Genomic DNA, 18784 nt, shown 5'->3' with positions numbered 1-18784 from the left:
AAAACTTTTTTTTTTTTAAATATTTTTTTTTTTTATAAGTAATGGAGGTATTGTCGTATAGCTGGTTGCACAGGCTAATTAGTCATACATGCTATATTCAAAAAGAATGACAAGTCAACATGTATATACATATATTAAGGTTTTTATTTCATAATGTGCACTATAGAACATGACATGATTTATGAGTATTATAGTTCAGGATGCATGCGGACTAGCTTATGTCAAGATGATTTATATATGTAACTCTAAAACGCGTGTATTTATATACATTATAAAATGTCCTTAGGACAGGTTGATATTATATATACTATTCTCAAATGTCAGAGGGGAGTTCAGTTTTGGTATTCAACTCGTTCACATGTGTGTTTGTATTTGTATATTAAAAGTATGTAACATCCGTGAGTTCTTCCTCCGTTATACGACAACTTATACATTTTCTGTTTGGCATTGCAGTTAAATCGAATACTAGTATATGATAAAATCAGGTGAACTGAACACTAAACAGATATCCATGAACATGCATGATCACGTTCTGACCTTTTTCAGAATGATAATAAACCTCGATTAAATCCCTTGATTTGTAATATGAACTATTTCAACAACAATCCCTTTCTTGCTAATAAATATCTTTATTTCGCCTTCTCAACAAAAATCTAAATATGTCAAGTTCGTGATTCGGCAATGGATCCCTTAAAAAACTTTCCATTTTTTCAATGGCAATCCAAAACTAGAAGCATTGATTGGGATTTGTAATACAGCTTGTTAACTATATATACTAGAAACGTTTTACTTTTGAACTAACTCGGAAAGAATGATGAACATCCTACTACATTTCTAGGCAGGGCGATGCTCTTTTGCCCTACTACGTCCGGTCGATTTTTCATAGTTACGGACAGCGTCGTAGAAATGTCTATCCAACATTTAACATGACATGGTAAAATTTGAACAGCCCAGCTAGAAAAAAGCTTAATAGAAAGAACTCAAAATACCACAAGCACAGCAATAATGTTGGGATGAACGATCTTTATAAGAATCGGAAATATTGTAATGATCTAGAAAAGTTTACCTGTTTACTTCATTTGTTCATTTTTACTTTCTGTCATTCATTGATCCTACTTTCGTTTTTGAAGCTTTTACTGGCAATAGCACATTAGTTGACTGGTGTCTTAGTAAATTTTCACAAGACATCAGATCAATGTCACGTATCATGCCAGATTTTATTCTAGTCTGTAAGAAGTCTAAATCCCTATATGTTTTCCATGCCAGAATCTGTTGTGTCATGTGTTTTCACGACTTGTTTATCTTTCCATGTAATTTGAATAATCCCTCTTATAAGTCACTATTTAGGTTTCACATCAAATTAATCCATGCTTATGAATGTTTCTGCAAGATAACTTTTCTAGAAACTTGTTAAATCCTTCACATTTTAATATTTTATATTAACCTCGAGGGGGTTATAAGAGATTTCTGATCTCGCGACCCTACGCTGGATAAAGTAAAGTAAAGTAAAGTGACCTCGTTCTGTATTGTGCAGATCCGCCATCTTGGAATTGACTGTTCACAGTGTGCGCAGTTGCTACTAGCAACAGTCTGAGGCGGGCTATTTGAAATCTTGTTTATTATTGTTTAAACTAGCGTATTTTTACGAAGAATGATGTTTAATTCAAGAAAGAGAATGTTGTGCTTGTGGTATTTTTAGTTTCAACTTTTCGGCATTTTCTAGTTGGGTGGTTCCAATATTCCTACTTGAATAATGTGGAATCACCCTTAGGATATGTTGCCTGCTTTTTAAATTTGTCTTTTGACGTCTTATCTGTGATACGCAGGCTTCATAACCTCTGATCCCCTTTCAAAATTCCATTTTATTTAGTTCCGCCCATTGTTTTCTCGTTTAGGGCACACGCCTTTTATTACTTGGGGACCATACGCCGCTTTTCATGGAATGGCACGGAAGTGTCACATTGAAGGTTCCATGATAACCGCCGTATGAACACATCTGCATATGTTTCTAAATTCAAAATTTTACTATTTCACGTTTAAATGTTGAATTCTGCTTAAGCCGGTGCTAGGGGGCGTGGACGGTAACTTGCACTTTCCATACCGTCCATGAACAGGCTCCAATCCAACCAGCCGAACACTTTTCTAATTTGCCGTGTTGGGCTTCTTTAGTGATTCTGTAGTTATCATATTTTTATTATCACATTTCCGTTTATTATTGCCATTGTTCGGCTGTAAAGTCTCCCGTCACTTGATCAATGATGTTATATTTCGATCCCTTGAGATCGTTCAGCACGACTTATTGTTTGTGCTTGTGGTATTTTTGTTCAAATTTTCGCATTTTCTATTGGTGGTTTCCAAATAGTGCCTACTGTGATAATGTGGTCACCTTGGGAAAATGTTGCCTGCTTGTTTAATGTCTTATGACGTCCTTATCTGTGAATACGCAGCTTCATACTCTGATCCCTCTTCAATCCATTATATTTAGTTCCGCCCATTGTTTTCTCGTTTAGGGCACACGCCTTTTATTACTTGGGGACCATACGCCCCGCTTTTCATGGAATGGCACGGAAGTGTCACATTGAAGGTTCCATGATAACCGCCGTATGAACACATCTGCATATGTTTCTAAATTCAAAATTTTACTATTTCACGTTTAAATGTTGAATTCTGCTTAAGCCGGTGCTAGGGGGCGTGGACGGTAACTTGCACTTTCCATACCGTCCATGAACAGGCTCAATCAAACCGAGCCTGCAACATTTTCAATTTTGCCGTGTTGGGCTTTCTTTAGGGATTCTGTATTTATCTATCTATATTTTGAGGTAAATGAGTGATTTATATATGAATTATGTATTTTTCCTTATATTTTTAAGTAAGATATTGATGATTTTTATTATTAAGAGCACCTTGCACTTTGTACACAATACACAGTTGTGAGCTGTGAGCCGCACATCTCACACTGGTGGGCAGTGAGTCTCACATCACAGACATGTGAACTGTGAGCCCCACATCACACATTGTGAGCTGTGAGCTCTGCTAGTATTTAAACCCTGCTCACAAGTAATCTTGGCTTCACACATTTTTTTTCTTGCTCCGAACTTACGGACGTTTTCGTCAGTATTTTAAACTTAAGGTGCGCTCTAGATTTTTGAAGATAAATATTTTTCATAAGAAATAACTTTACAACAGTCATTCTAAATTGTTTAGAAAAGTTAAATTTACACATTATATAGAGTTTTGTTCTTGGTTATTATATAACAAAGAATTAGTACTTGAAATAGATCTTTTTTATGCTTAGGTCAACTGGTATCTCAATTCGGCAAATCTGTCAGTCTTAAATTTAAGACTCGTGTATTTTTCTGGATACCGTATCATCTCGTGCATTTTTAGAGAAATAATAGCGATTGTAAGAATTGATTTACTGTATATTGCTAATGCAAACATTGATGCATACATGTTTTGATCTCATTTATTTATTTAATGTTATTCAAGTCTAATTATTAACTGTTGAAATATACTAAATTTCTATATACTTGATAAATAAATTCAAGTGAAACGTCAAAATTGAAACAGACTTATTTGTTCTTCTTATTATAACTCAAACATTTGGTGAAGCCCAGAACTCTAGCAAAGTTCTGATAAATAGTAGAACTGGTCCATAAATAACAGGCCTTAGAAAGCTACCAAAACTATACTGTCTTGATATACTGGTTTCAACAAGAGTGCAGCAAACTTCTGAACTCCAGTCAACAACTTCTAGCCTAGAATTTCTATATGCAGACAGACTGACAAACAAGGAAGACCAGGTGCAAAGAGACTCTCAACTACTAGAGCGTAACAATATAACATCCTTATTTCTAGAAGGAAGATAAGTGATAGCGGCCCGCGTAAAGGTAAGCAAGATTTTTCTTCGCACACCGCACAATAAAGCAATTGACTAGCATGTGAATACACTGAACGAATACGATATCCTGGCTCGTCGTAGCTAGTAAAATTTTAATATGTTAACAAATAGAAGTAAATGCTTGGATTTGATGAGCTAGTTTCATTTCATTATACTGTGTTAAAGTCGACTTAAGTTAATACATGTATGCATTTCGAATTTAGTAATAATTGTATAATATTTTACAATTGATTCATGTTGTCACGTTGTAGAACTATTTTCAATCCCTCTAGCTGCATGCCTCCAGATGAGCCAAAGTATTTCAAGAAAAATAAAATTGAGAAAAAATTATAAAGATTCTAAGAAAAGCAAAAAGATTCAAGTGATATTTTACATTGGTAAGTGCGAGATATGACCGATATTTCAGTAATTATCACCAAAATAATTTATACTGGTTGGCTTACACAGTAAGGGCTACTTTTGTATATTTTGACCTCTTTTTGGTTATTTACGGGGATTGTGAGTGCCGTTTGCAATGAGTGAATTAGTAAACTACTTTCTTTGTTCGTTTTACTTTTCCATACTTTTTCATAAATCTCATGAAATAAGCATTAATTTGGAAGTATGCACATGCAAAGATCGTTAAAAAATTCTCACAAACATACTTAAAAAAAGAAGTGTAATAATCGTGTAGTGATAATTTCTTTTTCGATAAAGGGGAAGCAACTAGTACTACCAAAAATTAAATTATAGCCACAGGAGTTATCGTTGTGCTTAATAAAACTGTTTTAAAAATGGTAACTGATCGTTCACACTGTTCTACGAATACTACAATGGAAATAGACAGGGAATATGCCGTTCAACGGATTTTCTTTCTTTTTTATTACTTTTGTCGTTAATGTGTAACGAAGCTTTTAAAATAATTAAACATACCATGAATTAAAAGAGGCAACAATATCATTTTAAAAAAGAAATCCCGCTGCTTACGCAGGTAGTCAAAATATAAGTTCCTCTTCTGTTCATGAAAAGAAAAAGAAGACAAACTGTAAAAACACTGAAAATCGGAGAAGTCTATGACACTAGAAAACCAGTACTGTTAATTGATTTCACAAATATAGCAAATAGTGACACAAGTATCAGTAGTGACACAAGTATCACAAGGTTTACAATTGAATAATAATATATTCGGCATATTGTATAAAGCATATGTTTCTATGTTTAAATCCATTTTAAAGTAAATATAAAACAGATGGAAAACTCTATAAACCAAAATTTATGTTAAGGACGGCCGTGCCATTAATTGGCCTTTATTTGCTTTTTCTTTGATCTTTATGTGACACTTTTCCCCATAAACCAGTAGAAATTACCACATAAACATGTTGGTTTATGGGATTTCCACCTTTTTAACAAAAATTATTGACGGAAGGAAGCTCATAGACCATTTGATGTTCGCCCGGACAGACGGAAGGACAAAGCGGCGAAAATATGCTCACCCTTCAAGGAGCATAACAAATATTTATCATTTAGTTTACAGCATAAAACATATCAAATACATGTATACAAGTAAACAAGTATAAACAACACCAGATGTTATTTAAATCAAATATCAGTTGTAATGCACTTTGATGTAAATAAACGTAGTGATGGTTTTGATGTAAAACATTATGTACACATACATTTCAGAGCATTTCTGATATTTTATTGAGCTGTTTTGAATTTCATTATGTCTATTATATTTGAGCCGTGCAACGACAAAACCAACACAATGCGTTTGCTACCAGCATGGATCCAGATCAGCCTGCGCATCTGCGCAGTCTGATCAGGAACCATGCTGTTCGCTTTCCAACTCTATTACAAGTAGAGAAACTGATAGAGTTTCTGATAGCGGATGCGCAGGCTGGTCTGGATCCATGCTGGTCGCAAATGCACTATGTTTGTTTTGTCGTGACGCGGCTCAATTTCTAATGTTACAGTTGAGTTCATACTAAACTTGTGCAGTTCTCGTGCACTAGAGCAGATTGAACTAGGAGTGCAATACAGTGAAATATGCACCATGTGCACTTCTAGTGCACTAGACCATATGACCAGACAGACAGGGAGGGTAACACTTAAATTAATGGTTTATTGGATAATTGCATAACAAGTGACAGTGCGCATAAATTGTTTAGCTGTTGTAAGAAATAAATCTTTGGGATATATATGAATATAAATATATAATATTAGTAAATTTTAAATTCCCAGTTTAACATTTTAGGTGACATTATTTAATAGCTTAAGATTATGTTTTATTTATTGTAATTAAATTTTATTTTACCCGTTTTTAACTTTATGTAAAGAAATTATACCCCTTAAAAAACAAATTTTTAGAATTAATACGGGGAAGTCAAAGTCCGGGCCTGCGAAGCGGGCCCGGGCTTTGGCTTGCCCGGCTATAGACTACACGTGTATATTTAAAAGAAAATTCAAATTAAAAAAGAATAAAAAATATATAGAATTCTATACCTATCAATGAAATTTTCAGTGTCCGTTCTAGATAGGCGCCGCCATTAACAATGTAACTCAATGATAAAAGGCGGTGTATTCCGATAAGGTAACAAATCTCAACTTTTCGGATTAATAATAATCGTCGAGTGTTCCGAGTGAAAACGGAAGTGGGTACATATAATACCGAATGACACCTTTAAAACGGAAAAATGAAAGGATTTTTTACCGACTTCCCCGTTCAATGGCTTTGCCTATTTTCATATTAATGTAAGAATTAAAATTTGTAATGGTTAATAAAATGCAGTGCTTTAAAGGTAAAGGTTTTTTTCTTCAATACATGACAATGTATTTTACTTTTTCTAGTGTACAAATGGGAGAATCAATGTTATAATCCTGGCCTATATAACAAATCTAGGGGAGATTTATATTCAAGTTAATATTTTGCAATAACACCTGTATAATACCCCGGTCACATATTCACGGAAAACGCCCACGGAAGAGCCACGAATTAATTCCGGCATCGTCCGTAGCTACCCGTACTGGTCAGTGGCTCTCCGTATTGTAACCGTAATCAATCGTAGTAGTCCTGCTATATCCGTAGCGATCCTTGACAATTTTTGAACATGCACAAAAATTTGCTACGGAAAAATCAACCGTAGCGTATCCCTACTAGTCCGTATTAAACCTTACTGATACGTACTGGTCCGTAAGAAAACCGTAGTTAGTCCGTACTGATTCGTAGGCCCCAACTTGTCAAGGATTTCCACGGTTTGGTACGGATAACTACGTATTTGTACGGTAACCCTACGTATAAGCTACGGTTTTAATACGGATTAATACGGCATTGTCACGGAAAGCCACGATCGTAATACGATGTACTACGGAGAGGCAAGGATAAGCACGGTCTTATACGGTTTATTGCGTTGCAACACGAAACGGTACGGAATGGTACGGTCCAACACTGTTTAGTACGGATAAATTAAGTATCATGCATTTTTTAAAGGGTATAAATACTACCTTCTTGTTAAAAACAGACATATTTGCGTGAACATTCAATAAATGATAATTGCCATTAACTGGCTGCAATTGTATATTGATATGGCTCAGAAAGCGGAAGCAGTGGTCCAGCTGCTTGATGACATGAATAGAGGCAAAAAATATATTAATATTGTACTACAATTCACAAGTAATAGAATAACATTTAATGTTACATATTTTACAAAACATTGGGTCGTGAAATTGGAGTAAATATGTACATAAAACGAAGTGTCTCATAAGCCTCGGACGCTGGCCCTTGAGTGATAATAAGATTAATTAACAAGCTTTTCACATATTCTTAAAACATAAACATCCACGATAATTAATGTAATTGTAAAATGAACAGCAAATTTTCAAATCAAAAGAGAAGCAGTATTGATCAACATTTTTCATTAATGATTACTAGTCCATATATAATCAGGTAAGAAAAGGTGAACTAGAGATGGGCTTTTACGAAGACCCCTTCGTGTTTAGTATGAGGCTCTCATAGTCTAACTTGTTAAGGATCCGGTGTCGTTCAAGAAATTCACTTTAATCGGACCTGATATGTCTCGGGGATCGGACGCAATGAGGCCGAATCCTCTCCGCCAAAATCATTGAACTCTGCAATTCGTTTTCTTTGTGTTCTTTTCTTGTGAGGCATTTTATAAAATTGAGCATTCAAGAGGTTGTGGACGGATATAATAGGTCCATATAGATCCGTGGCTATTCGTTCTTCTCCGTATCAATTCGTTCTTCTCCGTATCAGACCGTACTTACTCGTACTAACCCGTGCTTACACCGTAGCAGACCGTAGTGTATCCGTAGTGCGTCCGTCCTGATTCGTGTCGCTCCGTATCAAACCGTGTCAGTCCGTAACAATCCCTGTCTATCCCGGGGCTTTCGGTGGTAAATCCGTCGAACTCCATACTCATACCGTTGTGTTTCCGTACTGGAACCGTAGCGGACTACGGAATTTCACATTTCCGTAGTAATCCGTGAACAATTAGACCGTAGCTCTTCCGTGGCATAATCCGTGAATATGTGACCGGGGCTTAAACGTTTTAAATATATCGTCAGTTATTAATATTTAGTGGCTGTGTCAATTATTTCAACTAAATTCTTGTTTATTTTTGGTGTTATAAACATTCATTTGTAAGCTGAATTAATAGTTTTGTATGGGAAACGGACAAAAGCCTTCCGGGACAAAGAGGGACAAAAACCCTCTTGTCCAAAAATGACTGAGCGGACAAAAGCCATATCCCTTGAAAATGACTGGTCGGACAAAAGCCTTCCCGTGAAAATGACTAGGCGGACAAAAGCCCCCCTCCCATGAATTAACAAGGCGGGTAAAAGCCCTCCCGTAACAAAATAAATATACATGTATGATAAATACCTGTGTTGTTTTTTCAAAGCACCCAACACTGAAATTGTAATATATATATATTTGTTGTTGTTTTTAATTGGCCTAAGTATGTGTATGAGCTAGAACCAATTTCATTCTAAGTATACCTTTCTGAAATATTTGAGATAACGTGAATGTCGTTAAAAACAAAGTCGTTTTTAAAAGACTCATTACAAGGCACATTATAAATGTCTTGGACCTTTAGTAAATTTAAATTTCTTTTCATCATTCAAGTGATCTTGTCTTGTCTAATTTTATTGTTTCTGATCTGAATTGTCGTTGCCAATGACCCGGACCGTATGCTCAAATCGCAACTTTTCTGTCCTTTCCGTAAGACTTCTTAAAAGGACTTCGAACACAATAGTATAAATACACAGAACTGATACGGTATTTCGGTCTTACCTACGTTAAGAAACTAACATATAAACAAATAGTAATTTAATTAATTAATTTAGCCCAATGCTCCCTTTGTCAGAAGTGCTATTGCATCTTGTCAGAGGATTAATTGACTTTTGTCAGAAATATCATATTCCATCAATAGTTGTTTTTTTTTCTCATCAGAAGTACTTAACGACTTGTCAGACGTATTCTAATGACAGTCGTTAGTCATAGTTTCTTGATACAAGTGTTGTTGCATATTGATCGAAGGATTTACCAGTTCTCATCAGAAATCATATTCAGTTGAGTTCTTTTCTTTCGTAGGAGTGTTTATTGTATCTCTCTTGAAATGTACTTTGGTAATATCAGAAATCTTCTTGCCTTTCGCCGGAACATTTTTGTTGACAACTGTTTGTCACTTAGTTGAGTACAAAGGTACGTTCACGATGGGACAGAGGAACAGCTGAGATCAAGTGTCAAATAGAATATGAAAACAATATCAACACACGTTTATTTACTTTTTTACAAATAAAAAGGCAAAATGATGATTCATAAATGATGGTAAAAATCATTTTTATATAAAATATCATTAGATAACTTGAATAATACATATAGCAATAAGGCTTCACAAGTTCAGACGTTCAAATGAAATGGTAGATTTTTTTAATCTCATGTCTTTGTTGGTAATAAGTGCTGGTCAGCAGATTGAATACACTTCAAGGGCCCTAGGTCATAGAAATGCCATTGTCCTTACCACGCCGTGTTCCTGTCTGACAAAGTAGAAAGCTCAATGATGGACATGATCATGTATGTGTGTTATCTATTTCGCCAGATGCAAGCATGACAATAAGTTCATTTGGCGGGAAATATCAAAACGCTGCGAAAGATATAGTGACATTTCAAATAAGAGAGTAAAGTTAATAACCAGTAACATAGTAAACATCATATATATTTTCATAGGAAAACTAGGTGTAGTATTTAAAAAAAAACACAAAAAACAAAACAACAACAACCTAGAAACGGAGATATTGTCCTTATCACCTTTGGGAAAGATGACTTTAATGAATTAAACGCATGGAATACAAAATGTTAGAGGATATATCGACTTTTTCAGACATATTATTGTCACAAGTTCAAAGTATTGCTGTATGTTACCTTCTGCATGTTCTGTCTTCTTACATTTCGCAAAGTGTTTATTGACCCTGCCTGGGAACGTACCTGCGTTATTATTTGCTTGCCGTTCTCCAGTAGTATTACGTACTGCCGATAGGATTTTTTTTATCTGTAAGACTCTTCATTCTTCTTCCTAGAGATGGCATTCTCTTTCGTCATTAATGCAATTGGCACAGTTGTGCAGAGTGGCACAGTTGTGCAGAGTGCTCTCCAAAGGTAAGGCATGAATAATCCCACCTTTCTTCGTTAGTCTTCTTCATTTTTATTGACGGGGATAATTTCTCTTTCTCTTTTCTTTCCTTTTCTTTCTTCCTTAAATACAGAAATGCACCTGGCTCTAGTAGCTAGTAAGTTTATTGAAAATACAATGCATCACATGTAAACGCACGTTTGACGTTTAGAATAATGATTTGCAAGTGAAGTGTCTCAGCTACGTTTAATACACATATATTGAACTCAAACTTAGAAGACATGTACGTGATTTTCTTTTTAGTGCCTTTTATGGGAGTTACTGCTGAATATTTTATATCAAATAACATCATATTACAATGTGATGGATTTAGTGTTGGTATGTAGAATTAGTAAAAGGGACTGTCAGCATACGTATGTGTAAACAATATCTAACAAATGTTACATAACTAATGTTTAAGCTTTTAATGTGTATATAAAAAATTAAAGTAAAACATTACAAATGTTTCCAATTTTGTTATTTGTTTGAGTCTCTTCTTTTTTCTTTTCGACAATGCCTGTTTGTTTTAGACAATACCAAAGAATTATTCGAAATAAAAAACCCACATTTTCTCTGGTGTGCAATTTCAAACGGTCTTTGTTTTCGCTGACATTAAAAATGATAACTTGTTTTGAAATCTAGGGCTTCAGATTAGGATAAAATGCGGAGACGTTGATTGATATATTTATGGACTAATAGTGGATTTTTGAAAAATTGCTTTATGGCGTCTATGATGAATTTAACATTTGTTTATTTGGGGACAAAAATCTAATTTAACAAAGAATGTCTCTTTCTCAGTCGTATTTTCTTTTTCGAATCGAGCAATATTTGTCTTTGAATTGATGCCCGGAAATGACGTCAAGGTGGCGTAGTATTGCTATACTGCAAACTCCTCACAGCGGTTACGTCACGCCTTGCTACTTTAACCACTGCCACCACTGAAATCACGTGATGATAGTTGTATCATGTGACAAAAACATGGCGGCCAGTTTCAGAACGCCAAGGATCCCATATCAAACTGGCAGATTTATAATTACATCTTACCAGACAAAATAAGTTCAAGGCACACAATTTGTTATCACTTTAAAACAAGTGCCGGATCAAATCTTTTTGTGCAATCGTTCAATAACTGTTTATATTTTGCCATTGTTTACTATGCATACGGTGTCACAGTGAAAATATCTTTCGTTATGTTTACAAAATAATTTTTATACGTATAATTTTTTACTTTCTTGTACATTAAGCATAACTATTTAACGAAAGAAAACTAAAATGATATGAAGTATTCTATTTTAAAATTAAAAGTGAAAAAAATATATCCGGCTATATTCGACCGAATTTACTTGTGGTGGCTGTGGTTACTGTACAGATCAGGGGAAGTAACCGCTGCGAGGAGTTTGGCTATACTGATATGCATACATGATAAAGCATGCAAAATGCCTAAAAATGTTTAGAACAATGAATAACGCTAACAAAATACAAAGCATGTAGTGTAGTTTTCTTTATCACAACTTTGTTTTGTATATTGTAAACAGATGAAAAACTTGTAAACATGAAAACAATACAAGTTTTCCCATTCCTCCATGTTTATCATTTTTGTTTTTTTGTTGAAGAACTTTTTTCGGCAGAGTCAGATTAAGTTTCAGACTATACTTCATAATTTCCTAAACACAGAATATGTTTGCTTCTATTCAATTTCAAACGGGTTTCTAGTTTGCTTGAGTGACTCCTTTTGTTACTTTCTTATTTCTTAATTCATGGTTTCAACACATTTTGTTTCTGAATTTCTGAATCAGTGTTGAAAGAAAAGTGATAATCATATTCAATATTCAAGACAAGTTGTCAATGAGAAATTTCGCTTGGTTCAATGATTTCAGAAACGACCATCATTTGGAATATAAATCCGATGCTCTTCTCATTGAACTAACGTTTTTGGGTACGAATGCGTTATCGTTTAGCTTTTATTTTCTGTAGGAGTAATTTTACCTTTGTTAATTGTATCATTTCACTGTTATGCCTTCTTCAAAACAGCGTTCCATGAGCTATTTATAATGCGTCAATGACAAGCAAATATCTCTTTAAATTTGATTAAACGCCTATTTGGGTCGGCCATTTTTCAGTAATTGAAAGATATAAAATATATCTAAAGAGGGCTACGAATGAAGCATTTAAAAATGTAAAACTGAAAAAAATCGCCTGAACGTTTGTATTTCTGTAGAAGATTATTTCGAAGGGGTGAAATAATAAATTGTTAAATATTTGCTCTTTTGCAAAATGCATTACACATTCACATATTATGATTTTAATCAATACCAAATTGGAAAAGTCTTGGAAAAAAGATTGTACCAAAATGAACCAAAACTACATTTGAACGGACGCACAGACGACTATAATTTTCATATACTCATTTACTTAAATACTAACTATGATAATTAATGCTTACTTTCAAAAATTGTTAATTTTAAAGCAAAAAAAATCAATGGACATGTATACATTTACAGCATTAATCCTACCCAAAGTTGTCATATTTTATTGACGAATTGGCCGTCGGATAACATATTTTATATTTAATAACATGATAAATTTCAAGTGAATATTTTATCCCTGACACTTTAAATTCATTGCTCGTAAAGTATGGTTAAACAGGTTTTAGCCGTTTCTCTACAATACAGCATGTACCTGAGATAGATATATAGGTAAAATGTAAGAGTGCAAACTGTTCTATATATATTAACCCCATATTTAAGACTGCACTTATATGCACATAAATACTTGCGATCGTTGCTAGCATGTATAATTGCAAGACGTTTTTTGTACTGACATGTAGATAACCATCTGCTCTCTTTCCTGCAATCAGTTGAAAGCAACTATTTAAATGGTTTAGATGACAATGATAATAATACAGGTGTTGTGTCTTGAGATTTAGTAATAGTCAGCAGTTAAATATAAATGTAATACTTATGTTTAATTTTTCAATGAAAAACTAAACTGCGTTAAAATAAATCCGTGTTATTCATTAACAGATGCGTGTGTTTCGTTTGACAGAGCGGAAATTCCTTATAAAAGAACATTTAAATGTTGAAAAAACAAAACAAAATTGTGATATAAAAATAAACATTTGAGTTGTAGTATTGGATTTTCCCGGTCAAAGAGAAAAGCAGTGCTGACCTGCCTCAACCTCCTGGAGATTAAACTTTATTTTGACGTATATCACGTAAGAAAAATCTGATTAGGTAATTCTTTATGGCATACTTGTTATTTTCTTTTTATTTGTTAGAAAATACTCGAGTTGGTTGTACCATCATCATTTAATATTCAGTTTAAAATGCTAGTGAATATCTTCCATCTATAGCTATGTATATTTTATTCTCACGGGTATATATAAATGAATGTATAAAAACGCCTTGCAGACCTATTAAAAACCCTGTCTTGATCAGTTGAATGAACAATAATACTTAGCAATAATGCCACTGTATAAATTACTGAAATGAATAATTTGATCAAATCAAATTACTGGCTTTTGATAACTATGGCGAAGATAACTGTGCATTTGTTTATGTTTGTTTAAGTCAATTTTAGGAGAGCTTTATTGAGTAAAGACGCTGGGGTAACTATTGGTTCCGCTGAACGGGGAGGGAATCTAAGTATTTTATTTTAATACATAGAAAATTATGGGCATTAGTCCTTTGTTACATGTTACATGATATGTAAAATATTCAAATATTTCCCTTGATTTGAGTGCTGCATTTGACAATGTTGATCATAGCATTTTAAACTGTCAGCAGTAGGAGAGCTTGTATGAAGTGTCCTCCAAGACAGGTTTAGGGTCATTGGATCTATTTGATCTATGCTGGGACGATATTTGATATTGTGTCTCCATCTAATCCCGTAACTGGATTTGCCGATGGCCACACGGCTATCAAACGCATTAAACCACCATCCGAGGAAACGAGTCCGTAGACATCAATGAGTGGCTGAACGAAAACAAGCTGAAAATGAATAACATAATAAGACGCCGCGTGCATTTGTTCATTCAGCTTTGGGGAAAAGTTTATTCTGGCTTTTGTTTATTTTTTTATTTTAACAAAATTACACTGCTTTCAGATTCTGTAATAAAAATAACTTTTCTGATGTACAACATAATATAATAGATAATTTTGTATAAATACCACCATGGATGTTTAAAAATTACAATTTTCAATCTAGATTTATTCTACGTTTTGAATATAATATCATAATGGAAGTTTGTTTTAAAATTGAAAAGGAATATATATTTTTCAAATTTTTAATGTTTTGAAGGATTATATATGCCGGCAAAATGGACATATTCTCGGCGCAACGGAGACATTATTTTTCTGTACCTCTGTCTTTGTCTTGAAATGTAATTTAAATATACCAATCATTTTATTTCAATTGCTATCCAATCTATTCTGCTTCAAGCAGACCTTTCAATCTTTATCCAACAGACAAACACTTCAGAATTTCAGATGTGCAACATTATACAATATATATTGGTGCTTTCTAAGATAAACCTATAAATTGTAAAGAACGTATTAAACAAAAATGTAAACCTACCATGCTTAAATATTTTATGAAGAAGAGCATCCGCTAATATTTTGTGTTCTGGTGCCACTGAAACACTTGTTATATCTCTTGCAATATTTCATAGTAATTTCGCAAATGCAAACTGAGTTCACTAAACTTAACATATCCAAAACATGTGTCCTTAACTTGTATCGATCAAAATTCGATAGCTTGAAGCAAACATTCATACTGGCTTCCAATTAAAGCTTGTATAAATTTCTAGATGATAGTATATAATTTAATGCATGTACAATTATTTTATTGAATGCATTAACTTACTTAATCAATCAATCAATCAATCAATCAATCAATCTGTTGAATACTCAAATCTCAAAACGCTCTTAAATATCCTTCAATCAGCTAGTGGGTGTTATGTAATGGCATTTAATAGATATAAGACGTTTGTCAGATAGAAGTTTAAGTGTAATAAAATTGTGGAATTAACTTCCTAGAGACCTTAGACAAAGCAAATCTGTAGAAATTTTCATGACACATTTGAAAACTTCTATCTGTAAGGACTTCTTTTCCTTATTCTAAGCACTGACTTTAACGGTTATATATATACTTTGAACTGTGGTTACAAAACTGTCATATATAATTGCAAAAAATATACTTTACTGTAATCTTTTATTTTACACTTGTATTGCATGAAGTAAATTTATATTTTTGTGTATTGGTGAGAATTTTATTCACTAATGTGAATGTCCTTTAAATAAAATATGTACATCGGCATTGAACATGTTTTGTACGTAGAAATAGGTGTTTTATCGAATGGTAGAGATATTTGCTTATAGTTATTGTGCAAGGACGTCTTTCTCTCACTGAGTTGTTTAAATAAGATATGGGCCGCCCCATAAGAAAACCAACATAGTGCAAAAAATGACGTCACTGAGAAAACGTTTCTTGAATCTGACGTCAAAATATGCACGCTTTTTACCAATTTAACGCGTACACAGTTCCTACTTACCACTGTGAGTGCGCGTCGTCTCGCCCAGTATATCTATGGTGATATATTTTCGACGCAGGACAGAAATTTCAGAAATATATGTATAAATAAAACGTTTTCATCAAACCTTTATATTTCATAATGTTTAAATCAAAGGTAGCAGAACTAAGCTCCACTTAAATTTACGAACCGACACGTTATGCCTGTCCGCTTTCGTCTTAGCAGTAGCTTATTAAAATCTATCATGCGTTCGTTTACGATATATATTTATTTTAGTAGAGTATTTGTACGTATCTATCTCTTAATATAGAAAGATTGACATTCACAATACAGCTTTCTAAGTGCTAAATAATTTATAAATGTTAATCAAAGACGCAGTTTGGCAATAAACCACATAATTTCTGCATCTCGTTTATATTTTAATTATTTGAAATAATTATTTAGATAATACTCCAGTAAGATATTAATAAAACTACATTTACTTTCAATAGCAAGAATGCAAGACTGTGAGTACGTTTTTTTTTCACTGCAGGGATGTTCAGCCCTGTCTTCTTAAGCGGTTAATGATATTTTTGTAATTGTATATAAATGCATTAACACAGTCCAAGTACAGCGATCCGTAGCGTCACATTTTTAACAAAAAACGGCCACATTACCAGAAACTGTCCGATTATATGGCATAAAAAGTAAAAGGGACTCACTAATACAGAAAAGCAATCGCACATCTATTGAAAATAAGGTAAAATCACATCGGCCATACGATGGAAACAATAAGAAATAATGGAGCAGGCGGCAAACAGCGCCACGACAGACGTTGCTCAATAACGCAGCTTAAGATCCCGTATGTTGTGATCAAAATTGTAAACCACACTAATTGAAATTATATATAATTATGTACATAACTATGCAAATAAAACAATTTTCAAACATCGAAGAATATGTAAAATATGTACTTCAAATATTTCTGCATATTATTTGTTATCATTAAAATATATGCATTCATTTCTTATTGTAAAATTTGACTTAAACTTTATTGAAAATAATTTTTATTACCTCCCTTTATTTTATTAATTTAAAACCGTAAAAAAGATTTTGTTACAGGATCTTTGATTATATAATACCAGTAAACCTTTTTTCTAACTAAGAAATATCGTACTTAACATTAAGGGCAAATATTTCCGGACGATGTTTTGAATGTAGGGGATTTGTTCTGTTCAAAGATGGTTATCATTTACGAGAATCGTATTTTTGTTTAATAAACACTTTTAGATAAGTAATTAGCCAAGGAAAAAAACTGGTTCATTAGAGTTAAATGATAATAATCAAAGATGAATGTAAAAAAATAAGTAAGTCATGACAATTGTGAAGGTGTAAACATATCTACCGTATCAATTTATAAAAAAAACCGATTTTGCGACAAAAGAAATGACAAAACGAACAGGAAAAACTGATTATGACTGTAGTCAACTAAATAAAACAGATAAAATATTTTTTCTTTACAATCTTAATATTAAAGTAAACAATCAAGTTCAGGAATTTGACTATCACGAAGAAATGAAGAGGTAGTGCTGAGCTGTTGAAATTTCTTTAAGTTCAGATTGTAGTTTGATGTTTTGTTCGTTAGAAAAAGAACTGTGTACATTATCCTGTATGACATTCACGGTATTCATACATGAAATACGGGAACAAAACAATAATTGCTAAAAATGTGCAAGGAGCTAACCTGTTTTGCACTCGTATACAGTCTATTCCCGTCAGTTATGTACGTCTGTACAAAAACGTTTTACACTCCTTGTGTAATTTGTCTAAACAATAATACTGAGCAAATATGATAATTGTCTCAAGAATTGCGATTACTTGTTTAATTAAACTAAATTTATGCATGTCTCTAATTGTGGCATATCTATTTGCTACCATATAAAAGTGCATTTGACCTAGTTACTAAGAATATCATTGGAAATATGCCACATAGAAAGCATTCTGGCTCAAATTTATATGCATCTTATCATTTATAATGTGAAAAACAGGGATGTCGGTTAATGTAGCTTGTTCTATAATGAGAACATGTTCCATAAATATTTTAAATATTGATTAAAACAATAGAGTTACATTGTTCATCATTTGGATATTCCTATTCAGAGAAATCCTAGTAGCGGAAGTAGATTCAAACGCTCAACAATTGTTTTATATTTACTGACAATATCTGTCATGGTGAAGGGTCTCTAGCAAATGAAATTGTAGTATGCACAGTAATGTCAAAATTACAATTGTCATTGCCCTGAATCATATATCTTCTACATTTTCACTGAAAAAGATGACAACGGAAATGACACAATTCATGGATTTTTCACTGAAAACCTATGCATATCATATATGAATGCATATCAGACAAACGGCAGACTGACGTGTTTTGGGGGCAATTTATCAAAGAAAAATCATAATATAGGCACACATTTTATGTCCCTATTTAAAACGTTAGTGCATACTTTGGAGGCATCAGGCTGCTTATATGTCCACCTGCATGTTCATCACTTCTTAAGTGTTCTGTCAATAGATTGGCTAGGTATAAGCCGTTCTTTATACAACTTGGAATGAATGTTGCTCATGGCCAATTGATGATATCTATTAATTTTGGGGACACTGGTCACCATTGCGAAAATTGAAAGATTGTCTGACCAGAATATAATG

Source organism: Ruditapes philippinarum, unplaced genomic scaffold (genome assembly GCF_026571515.1).
Source record: "Ruditapes philippinarum isolate M1 unplaced genomic scaffold, ASM2657151v2 ctg3333_1_1_1_1, whole genome shotgun sequence".
Lineage (NCBI taxonomy): Eukaryota > Metazoa > Mollusca > Bivalvia > Venerida > Veneridae > Ruditapes > Ruditapes philippinarum.
This window is presented reverse-complemented; position numbering follows the sequence as displayed.